A 10,542-nucleotide genomic window follows, 5' to 3' on the forward strand; every position below is an offset into this window, starting at 1 on the left:
TGCAAACTTCATCCCAGGCTCAACATCTATTTGGCAGTGATGAAGAAGAGCTTTTATCAAAACCTCACTTCGAAAGAAAACATTGTGGGACTTCCCTGGCAGTCCCGTGGTTAAGATTCCACGATCCCAATGCAGGGGGCACGGGTTCGATCCCTGGTCGGGGAACTAAGATCCCCGCATGCCACACAGCCAGAAACAACAACAACAACAAAAAGAAAGAAAGTAGAAAGAAAGAGAACATTGGCCACTCTAGTTAGTGGCAGCAGGATTTGCATCTTGCTGTGGGAGAGGCCAGTGCAGGGAAGAGATCACACAGTCCTCATACCTAAAGCAGCTGAGGCCAGCTTGAGTGAAAGAGGTCCATGGGGGTCCATGGAGGACCGAAGCGTTTGGAGCTTGGATGCACAGAGGCCAGTAGCAAGGGTAGCCCTGGCTGGTCCTGATGCCCTTGAGTTCTCAAGTGCCTGGGGCACTTCACAACGTGTGGAATCTTTACAAGATTGCTTAGGGGCTGGGCACTGGCAAGATTTGTGTGTTCACCTCAACGAGATCTCATTTGTAAGTGTCAGGGCACGCTTAGGTCCCAGTAGACAAGGGGTCTGGTCCTCATAAAGTGTCAGCCCTTCTAAGACCCCTGCTGGCTTAGTGACAGTGCATCAGAAGTGAAGGCCAGGCTCCTTGAAAAGTACTCTAGTTGCAAACAATAGAAACTTAGCTCAAGCTAGCTTGGGCAAAAAAGGGAAATTTATTGACTCAAAGAATCCAAGGAACTGAACAACCAAACACTGAAAAGAGCAGAGATGAGGTTGGGCCTCTCAAACGGAGTTCTCTGTCTCAATCTCTCTCTTTCTCTCTCCACTTTCTCACAACTCAGCAGCCATGTTCTCTCTGCAGACCAGTTTTCTCCACACAGTGGAAAATACCTCCACCTCCAACTCTGGAGTTTTATGTCTTACAGCTCTGTCACCTGTAAAGGGCTGACTCTTCTCAGTGAACTATTAGGACAATCCCATTGGCCCCAGGCTGGTCAGATATCTACTCCTAGGACCACCAGACGGCAGGAAAATGAAAGGACCTGGTGCTTTCCACAGTTGTCACGTGGTTGAGGGACACTGTTCCATAAAGAAAGACTGGGGCAGGGTAGGGGTGGGGTGAGGAGTGCCCGATGCGTCTGCTGCCGTGTTGTGACTGTTCACCACTTATAATCCCAGATTGTAAACGCCCAGCTTTAAAGAATTCTCTGTATCTTACAGCCTGATGTCTTTAAGGCTCATCCTGACCTCCTTCTGCTCCAGTGTTTATGTCTGTGGCGTCTGAGCTTGCGCCAGGATCTGCAGGCACACAGAAAACAGCATCAACAGAATCCTACGCGGTCAGCCCAGGGCGTCCGTGGCGATCTTGCCAGGTGTCAGGAACGCAGGAAAGCAGGAAGGAGCAGCGTCTCCGGCTTGTTCCCCGAGCCTCAGGAGCCCCGCAAACAGGATGGGGCGCGGGGGCGCGGAGCGGAATGCCCAGCCAGCTCCACTTTATAGAATGCTGAGAAGGCGCCTGGGAAGAGGGTCACTCTTCCCGTGGTGGGACCTCCACGTCTGAGCTCCCGGAGACACGCCGCCCGGGCGGGGAGCGCGTACCGGTGGTGGAGCGAGTCCACCTCACCCAGGAGGAGAGCGTTTTAACAGCCAGCCGAGCTGGCCATTAAATTACAGCGTGCACATTAAGATTCTGGCTGCGGCTACAGAGGAGCACTTATCAGAGGTGAAGCCTCTGGAAATGCCATTCATCTCAACAGAGAGCTGCTGAGACAGAACAGAAAGAGAGGGAAGCCGGGGGCACGGGAGAGGAGCGCACGGGGGGCGCGAGGGGCGCAGCGGCCCGCGCCGGATGCCGAATTCCTAACAGAACGGTCTCCTGGCCTGGAGCCGGCCCTGGTCCGGCCAACACCAGACCAGACCCATCCTGGACCCAAAGCCCTGAGCAGCTGTGTCCTGGGGACCTGGCTTGTGCATGTGCTGTTCAACACACCCCTCTGGGGACAGATAATCCCTCCCATTGCCCAAAAGAGGAGACTGCGCTGCCGAGCGGTTAAACCACAGGAAGCAAGGGGCAGACCTAGGATTCAAAACCAGGCCTGTCTAGCTTCAAAGTCTGGGGTTTTAACCACCCCGAACGCTGCTTCTGGAATAGTTTTCAGAGCTTGGGGCCCCTGGTCCTTCTGCATCTGAATCTGGCAATCCCCTCAGGGGCTAGTGAAGTGACCAATGGCCGCTCAGCCCCTAAAGAGATTTTCTTTTTTAAGAAAAGAAAGGAGAAATTAACATATTTCCAGACACCTGACCGTTAGTAAAGGTAGTTGAACGAGAAAGAGCCCACAGGTCCCGGCTGTAGGCCCAACACCCTCTCCTCCCGGACCCCTGCTCCCAGCGTCCTCGGCGCTGACGCAGACACTGCACCCATCCATGTGTGACAGGTTAGTTAGACAAATGTGCCGGGAGTAGGGAAGAATAATTAGCACGTTCATTAATTACAGTACACTTAATAGCTTGACTGTAAAGACAACCATTTGTCAACAGAGATCAGGACAGCCGGGGCCAAGCAGCGACTTGGGGGCAGCAATTCACGGAAGGCGGTGGCACTGGCCAGCTGCTATTAAAATCCATGGGAGCTGCGGCTCAGCCACTTAGCGTCAGCGCGCCTCCATCACCATGGTAACACGGGCCCACTTCAGGCAACAACATTCATGCATCCTTCATCTCACCACGGGTGGGTGGCGTGTTGCCGTTTCATGACGTCTCTCGCCTTCACTTTCCGGCCAACGAGGATTTCCCCGCACATAAACGTTGGGATTGAGGGAGAGGGCGCAGAATGCCCCCAGGCTGCGGGTCAGCTCTAGAGGGGCATGCAGATATAGCCCAGGTCTGTAGGCACACACTGGAGGTGGCTACAGAGCAGTTCCTTTTAATTTCAGTTAATCTAAAGAATATTCAGACCTGGGAATTCCCTGGCGGTCCAGTGGTTAGGACTCTGCTCTTCCACTGCAGCGGGCGGGGGTTCGATCCCTGGTTGGGGAGCTAAGATTCCGCAAACTGCACGGCGTGGCCAAAAAAAAAAAAAAAAAGAATATTCAGACCACTATTGATCTGAATGAGAAGTGATAGGAGCAAAGATCAGGCCACAGTTTGTTCCAGATGTCATACATCGGGAGTCTCCAAGAGAACCAATCAGCCTGGTTAAAGTGTCCTGTCTTCTTCCCCGACCACAATCAGATGGCCTTTCTTTATATGAACAGCCCGCAGTTCCGAACCGAATTGAGTTAGATAGAGATGAGTCCTCGTGCCTCATACAGACGAGGAAATTGAGGGGTAGTGAGTATGCTACAACCTCAATGCTACCGATAAAAGTCCACGCATGACCGGGGCACTGAGCTAGATGCCTCACAAGTCAAAATGACATGTAAAGATATGACCTCAGTTCTCTAGAAGCCCAAGTTACAGGCTGATATTACCAGTGCAAGGAAACAAAGAAAAGCAGAAATCCGTAGGCTGCAAGAAACGAAGATAGTATATGCGGAAAGCTTCTTTCTCTCTTGTCACAAACACGCAACACAGTGTACTGTTATGAGTTTAAGAGGAAAGTTAAGCAAGTAACCCACAAGTGCAGAAGACGTCATGTTGTGTTCTATGTACAAAAACAGAGGTTAGACATAGATTCCTTCGCCCAACTATCAGTGTAATCTGCCTTATAGACTCACCAAGGAAAGGAGATCAGAAATGGTATGACCTGACTTGGGAAAGTTCAGTTCTAATAGGATTAAAAATTGCGATGCTCATATATGCTCAGCTGATTTTTGACAAAGTGATTCAATGAGGAAAGGAAAGTCTCTTCAATAAAGGGCACTAGAACAACTGGATATTCATATGGGGGGGAAATGAATCTTGACCCCGCCCCCAAATCACACAAAATATAACTAGAAATGAATCTTTAACCTAAACATAAAAACTAAAATTATAATGCTTCTAGAAGAAAATATAGGAGAAAGTCTGTGTGACTATGAGGAAGGCAAAGATTTTTTAGATAAGACACAAAAAGTGTGAGCTATGTAAGGGAAAAAAATCAAAAAATTCAACTTCATCAAAATTGAAAACTTCTGCACTTCAGAAGACCATTAAGAAAATAAAAATGCAAGCCACAGATAGGGAGAAAATATGTGTAATACATAAATCTGATGAAGGACTTAAAGCCAGAATATATAAGGAACTTATTTTCAGCCAATGATAAGAATATAAACAACTCATTTTAAAAATGGGTAAATGACTTGAACAGATATTTCAAAAAAAGAAGATAGATAAATAGCCCAGAAGTGCATGAAGAGATGCTCGACATCATTAGCCATCAGGGAAACGCAAATTAAAACCACAATGAGATCCTACTATAAAGCTCTTAGAATGCTTAGCAAGGATTTGGAACAGGTGAAATTCTAATTTGTAACTGGTGAGAGTGTAAAATGCTAAAGGTAAAAATGGCAAAATATAAATAAAAACACACTGGAAAAAGCTTGGCAGCTTCTTAAAAAGCTAGATACACACTTACTATTACCTAGCAATCCTTAGGTATTTTTCCAAAAGAAGTAAAAACATATGTCCTATATCAGCAGGGGTTCAACCAGAGAAGCAGAACCACTAGAGACAATATATATATACTTGCTATAGGGATATGACCTAACACAATTGTGTGGTTAAATAGTCTATGTGCATGTATGTATTTGCTTCTAGGGCAGATGTAACAAAGTACCGCAACTGGGTGCCTTAAAACAACAGAAGTTCATTGCCTCACAGTCGCGGAGAGCAGAAGTCCAAAATCAAGTTGTTGGCGGGGCCACGTTGCCTCTGAAACCTACTTGCTCATGCGATTTACTTGTGGCTTCAGGCACTGCTTGAGCCCAGTCTCTTATACGTATACCCCTTGCATTTGATGATGGAACGTGGCTCCGCGAGCCCAACTTTCTGGCTTGGGTCAGATGACACTCAGTTCACTATGGACAACTCAGTTCCCAAGCTACCATGATGGCCCATGGTGAAGAGTCAGCATTTATTACCAAGAGCAAGCCAGGTGTTTCTTAAAAGGAGAATAGTTACCTTCGGAGGATAACATAGCTTTGCTCCGACATCCTAAGGAGCCATGCTAGGATTCACCTGTAGAGGCCTGCCAAAGGCTCCAAACAGCACCTTCCTACCTCCACTAGCGGTGACCTACCAACAGTACTTCAACCACCACTGTGTCAGCAGAGTCTTTAGGCTCAAGTGACAGAGCAGCTTTCACAGCAGGCTGAATTTGTAGGCAAAAGGAAGGTCATAATGCACTTGATGAGCTGAAATTATTTTCATTTAGCTGGAAACCAGACTGAAGAGGTGGTGTGAGAGGGGCCTGGGGAACCCCGTCACAAAGGGCCCTACCAGTGCCAGCAAGAAGTTTCAAGGGAATTCTCTGGTGGTCCAGTGGTTAGGACTCCACACTCTTGCTGCCAAGGGCCTGGGTTCCATCCCTCGTCAGGGAACTAAAAGCCCACAAGCTGCGCGGGGTGGCCAAAAATAAAATACAATAAAATAAGTTTTGAAATGATCCCAGAGGCCAAGAGAAGCCACTCGAGGATATTAAGAGGATTGTCTCGCAACTGTATTTGCATTTTGGAAGATCACGCTGGCTACGGTACGGAGAGCAAGTTGGAGGAGCCAGCGTGGAGACGGGAGAGCAGTTGGGGGTATGTTCTAGACATCTATGGAGAAAAATGGCTTCGGGCACAAGATGGTGGATATGAGGGCTATTAAATAGTAACTGTGAGGTTTAGTGAGGGATGGGGGATAAGGAAGAGAAGATAAGTGTGAGTCTCAGATTTCTGACAACATTCTGGTCTGGATGAGTGTGGGCGCAATTCCCTGAGAAGTTCCTCTCGAGACCCTTTCACTATCATCATTCTTATGGTACCTCATCAGGGGTCACTTGGGCACGTAGCTGAAGTCCCCAGTGCTTGGCTCACTTTGGCTCTTCTTGAGTGAATTTTGGTAAGCATCATAGCTCCCAAATGATCCACTAGACTGTACTATTGAGATACAGCAAATTTAGACTTGATGGCAGAGGTACGTGTATTAAACATGGATGCCCATTTCCTATGGTCTCCTGACAGAAGTAGAGGGAGGTGTGCCCCACTATCAGAAGGAAGGCGTATGGGGTAGGTTCAACAAAGAGTCCATGAACCCTCTGTGGTGACTGGAGAACTAAATAAATTACAAGCTTCGTTTCCCACCAGATACACGGCCACAGGGGGTTCCCAGCTCGAGATTAGAGGTGCAGCATCCACACTGAAGTTCAACTCCTCCTACAACCGAAGAGCATCTGTGCCCACAGAGAAATGGGGAGAGAAATGACAAGGGCGGTTGTGTTCGCTGGAGGACTCCCTCAGGGTGCAGACACCCCATTCTCTTAGGGATCAGTAGGCAGAAGAGAGAAGAACTCCTTTGTTTGTTGTTCTGTCTTTATTGACAGAAATTATGCAACAAGCAAGTACATAGAACTCAAATCAAATGACTGGGCATTCAAAGATTCAAAAGTTAAGATTCTTCCTCTGGCAAAATTACCCTGACCACATTAACAGAGTATATACAGCATTAAAGTGTTTTTGTTCCTGTTTTCCTTTCAAATAAACTCGCTGAAAACATTACTGTTTGTGGTGTTAAATGGATTTCATAACTAATATAGGATGTGGCTAAATCCCTATTACTGTGATAATTTTAATTGAATTTCCTGACTCTTACATGCTTAATTGTCAACTTTTAACACTGCATTAAACATGAGGTTCCAATGTTATTAATATGAAATGCTCACATTCCCCACGACTGTGATTATATTTTGCTTATCATTCCTGAATGTTGTATTAAGTCTATTTAAAAGATATGTTTACTGCATTAGAAGAAAAACAGATGTTCTCACATATCCTGAGAGATATTATAATTTACACTGTATACGAAGGGTGCTGAGAACCACGTAGAGATCTTCTTAGGTGGCTAAGTTTTCAGTAATCCATAGCATCTGATTTTCTCTGTCATATTATAAAGTTAGAAAAAAAGTCTGTGATATTATAAAGTTAGAAAAAAATGCCAATCACATTTTCCAAATGCAAACATATTTTTTTTTGCGGTACGCGGGCCTCTCACTGTTGTGGCCTCTCCCGTTGCGGAGCACAGGCTCCGGACGCACAGGCTCAGCGGCCATGGCTCACGGGCCCAGCTGCTCTGCGGCATGTGGGATCCTCCTGGACCGAGGCACAAACCCGCGTCCCCTGCATCGGCAGGCGGACTCTCAACCACTGCGCCACCAGGGAAGCCCCCAAACATATTTTTAAAGCAACCACGGGACTTCCCTGGTGACACAGTGGTTAAGAATCTGCCTGCCGATGCAGGGGACATGGGTTCGATCCCTGGTCCGGGAAGATCCCACATGACACGGAGCAACTAAGCCATGCAATGCAACTACTGAGCCCAGGCATCGCAACTACTGAGCCCACGTGCTGCAACTACTGAAGTCCGCATGACTAGAGCCCGTGCTCCACAACAAGAGAAGCCACCGCAATGAGAAGCCCGCGCACCGCAACGAAGAGCAGCCCCCGCTAGCCGCAACTAGAGAAAGTCCATGCGCAGCAACGAAGACCCAACACAGCCATAAATAAACAAATAGATAAAAATACTTTTTAAAATCCCTTTAAAAAAAAAAGTATCTTTAAAAAGAAGAAAAACAAAGCATTTGAACCACAGCCCTATTGTTCTCTGACTGTGTTTGAATCACATTCACCAGTTAGAACTGACACAGGTTTATCAACAAAACATCCCAAACGGTCACTCCTCACTCGACCTGGAGCTTGTCCGTTAACGGCACCATGAACTATGACACGGCAAAGACAACCCTAAGCAATTCAAGCAAGTTTAACAGAGAATATTCACTAAACACCAGTTGATTCTTTGAAATGCCCTAAAAAGCCTGGTCATTGTATGCAGGATTGTAACAAGACTTGTTCTCTGAAGTGTACACATACAGGAAGAGATAAGGAGGAACGAGGGTGAGACTTGAGGAACATGTGTTGAATGCAACTAAGTGCAAGCAACCGCAGCACACTATTTAATCTTGATAACAACCCTCTGAAGAGGCATTCTTGTCCCATCTTACAGCTGGGGACACTGAGGCTGAGAGAGGTCACATGAGCACGTGGAGAAGCTGAGATCCTAGCCTCGGCTTGTTTGACTCTAGAGAGTCAGGAGAACAGTAAATACTAACGTTTACTGGTTGTTTTCCTTGTGTGCCAGGTACCGTCCTGAGCTCTTTATACACATCAGAACCGGGGGCACCTTCAAGATGGCGGAAGAGTAAGACGCAGAGATCGCCTTCCTCCCCACCGATACACCAGAAATATACATCAGAACCCTCAATCCTTACAAAAAGACTTTGTCACCCTTCTCTATTGTGACCATGTCACAGACGAGCGAACTGAGGACATTTTCGGTCACTTTCCCACCATCGCACAGCCCACCGAGAGCAGAGACGGGCCTCAGACCCGGGATAGTGTGACTCCAAGCCCATGGGCTTTCACCACAGTCTGCTCTGCATTGATAGGGGAAGGGACAGCAGGAAACAGGTACCATGGCAACAGTAAGAAGGGGCAACCTGATGGCGAGAGAGGAAAAAAGAAAAGAATTAAGAAGCAACCGGAGCACAAAAATAAAGATGCCCAGGCTGAGGCGTCCGAAAGATGCGGCTGTCACTCAGGATGAGGGCAGGAGTGTGGGGGAGGGGAAGACTGTGAGGCCATGGCCACATGTTCAGTGAACCTGGGGGAGGGAGAGTAGGGAGGTCAGGGGGCAGCTAGGAATACAGGGGGAGGGGGCTGTCGTGACCTCAAAGCTCAGGGATTTTACGGGAGTTCTGGAAGCTGCATTGGGAAGCCAGGTCCACCCTGATCCCACCTCGTGATGGGACCTCAAGCCGCTGGTGTAGCCCCACAGGTCTGCTTATGGTTGGAAAGCATGTAAAGACTAGCCCAGACCCTGTGAAACTGACAAAGGAGCATGTCTCCCAGTGCGGTTCCCCTGGCCCCTGGGGATCGCCTCCTCTGGGCTGGTAGCTCTCATCACTCCAACACCACAGGCCCAGTGACTCGGACCTCTGCAGGCAGCTCAGCTCTGAGGGGGGGGCATTGCCTTGATGTCACGAGCTGACAGATGTTGCCCCCAGCTCAGCATCACAGCGATCAGGCCCTTAAATGCTGACATTCCTATTTGACTATGACCATATATTTTTCTCATCACTTTGAATGTTGCATTTGGTAGCCAGGAAGGGATCATCTTAGAAGTCAAGGGGCTACTTGCCTGAACATTAGCTCCTGAAAAGAAGCCCAAGAGCAGAAAGGGACGCTGTGTTACAGAAGGAAACTCGACAGGGAGCTTTCCAAACTGTTCTGGCCTCGAAACACATCCTGATGGATGGGCCCTTCCCACCATGAGGACGGCTTCCACGGGGGCTCAAGCAGGAGGAGCCACCGGGGCAGGGCAGCAGGGCGCCTGGACCACTTCCCACCCTATAAGTCACGTCCCAGCCTCCCTGGCCCACCTACAGGCCTTGGAGGTTACTGCCGTCTTTTCCTCTGCGTGTACTGACAGGGAGGCCTCTAGGCTCAGGAGAAAGTAAGGCTAGGCATGGAGATATTCTCTGCCCCCAGTGCTCGAGAAGACCCTCACCACCTTCACTCTGGTCAGTGCACTGGGGCACAACTATGTGGTCTTACAATGTTTCTTAGAATAAAAGCTAACATACAGGGCTTCCCTGGTGGTGCAGTGGTTGAGAGTCCGCCTGCAGATGCAGGGGACACGGGTTCGTGCCCCAGTCCGGGAGGATCCCACATGCCGCGGAGCGGCTGGGCCTGTGAGCCATGGCCGCTGAGCCTGCGCGTCCAGAGCCTGTGCTCCACAACGGGAGAGGCCACAGCAGTGAGAGGCCCGCGTACCGCAAAAAAAAAAAAGCTAACATATAGCAAATTGCAACAAATGCACCAGACACTGTACCAAGTGCTTTTCATCCAATGCCTCATTTAACATGGACAAAACCCTATTGTTATCGCCCTTTTTACAGATGAGGAAATTTTAACTCAGATAACCCCAGTCACTTGACTAAAGTCACAAAGCAAATAAAAACACGGTACTCAAAGCCAGACCCCTTGACTCCAAAGCCAGTGAAACTCAGTTACTTTTTCTGGAGGCCCTGGAGGCTCAGGCAACCCGTCCATGGCACACATCAACCTGGGGAAGGAGCAAGGTGGCAAAGCCAGGGGTGAGGGCAGCCCTGCTGCAGCCTGTGAGCCATAGCCAACCGAGAAGTGATCTGGCCACAAGGTGCCCTCTCCCCAGCCAAGGGACAGTCTCTCACAACCTTGATGCAAGTCCCAAAAGGGGAACCCAGCACAGTACCACAGTGAGTAATGATAATGCTGGGAGTGGCATTGCTCAC

The sequence above is a fragment of the Neophocaena asiaeorientalis genome, unplaced genomic scaffold (assembly GCF_003031525.2).
Source record: "Neophocaena asiaeorientalis asiaeorientalis breed wild unplaced genomic scaffold, Neophocaena_asiaeorientalis_V1.1 scaffold59, whole genome shotgun sequence".
NCBI classification, from domain to species: domain Eukaryota; kingdom Metazoa; phylum Chordata; class Mammalia; order Artiodactyla; family Phocoenidae; genus Neophocaena; species Neophocaena asiaeorientalis.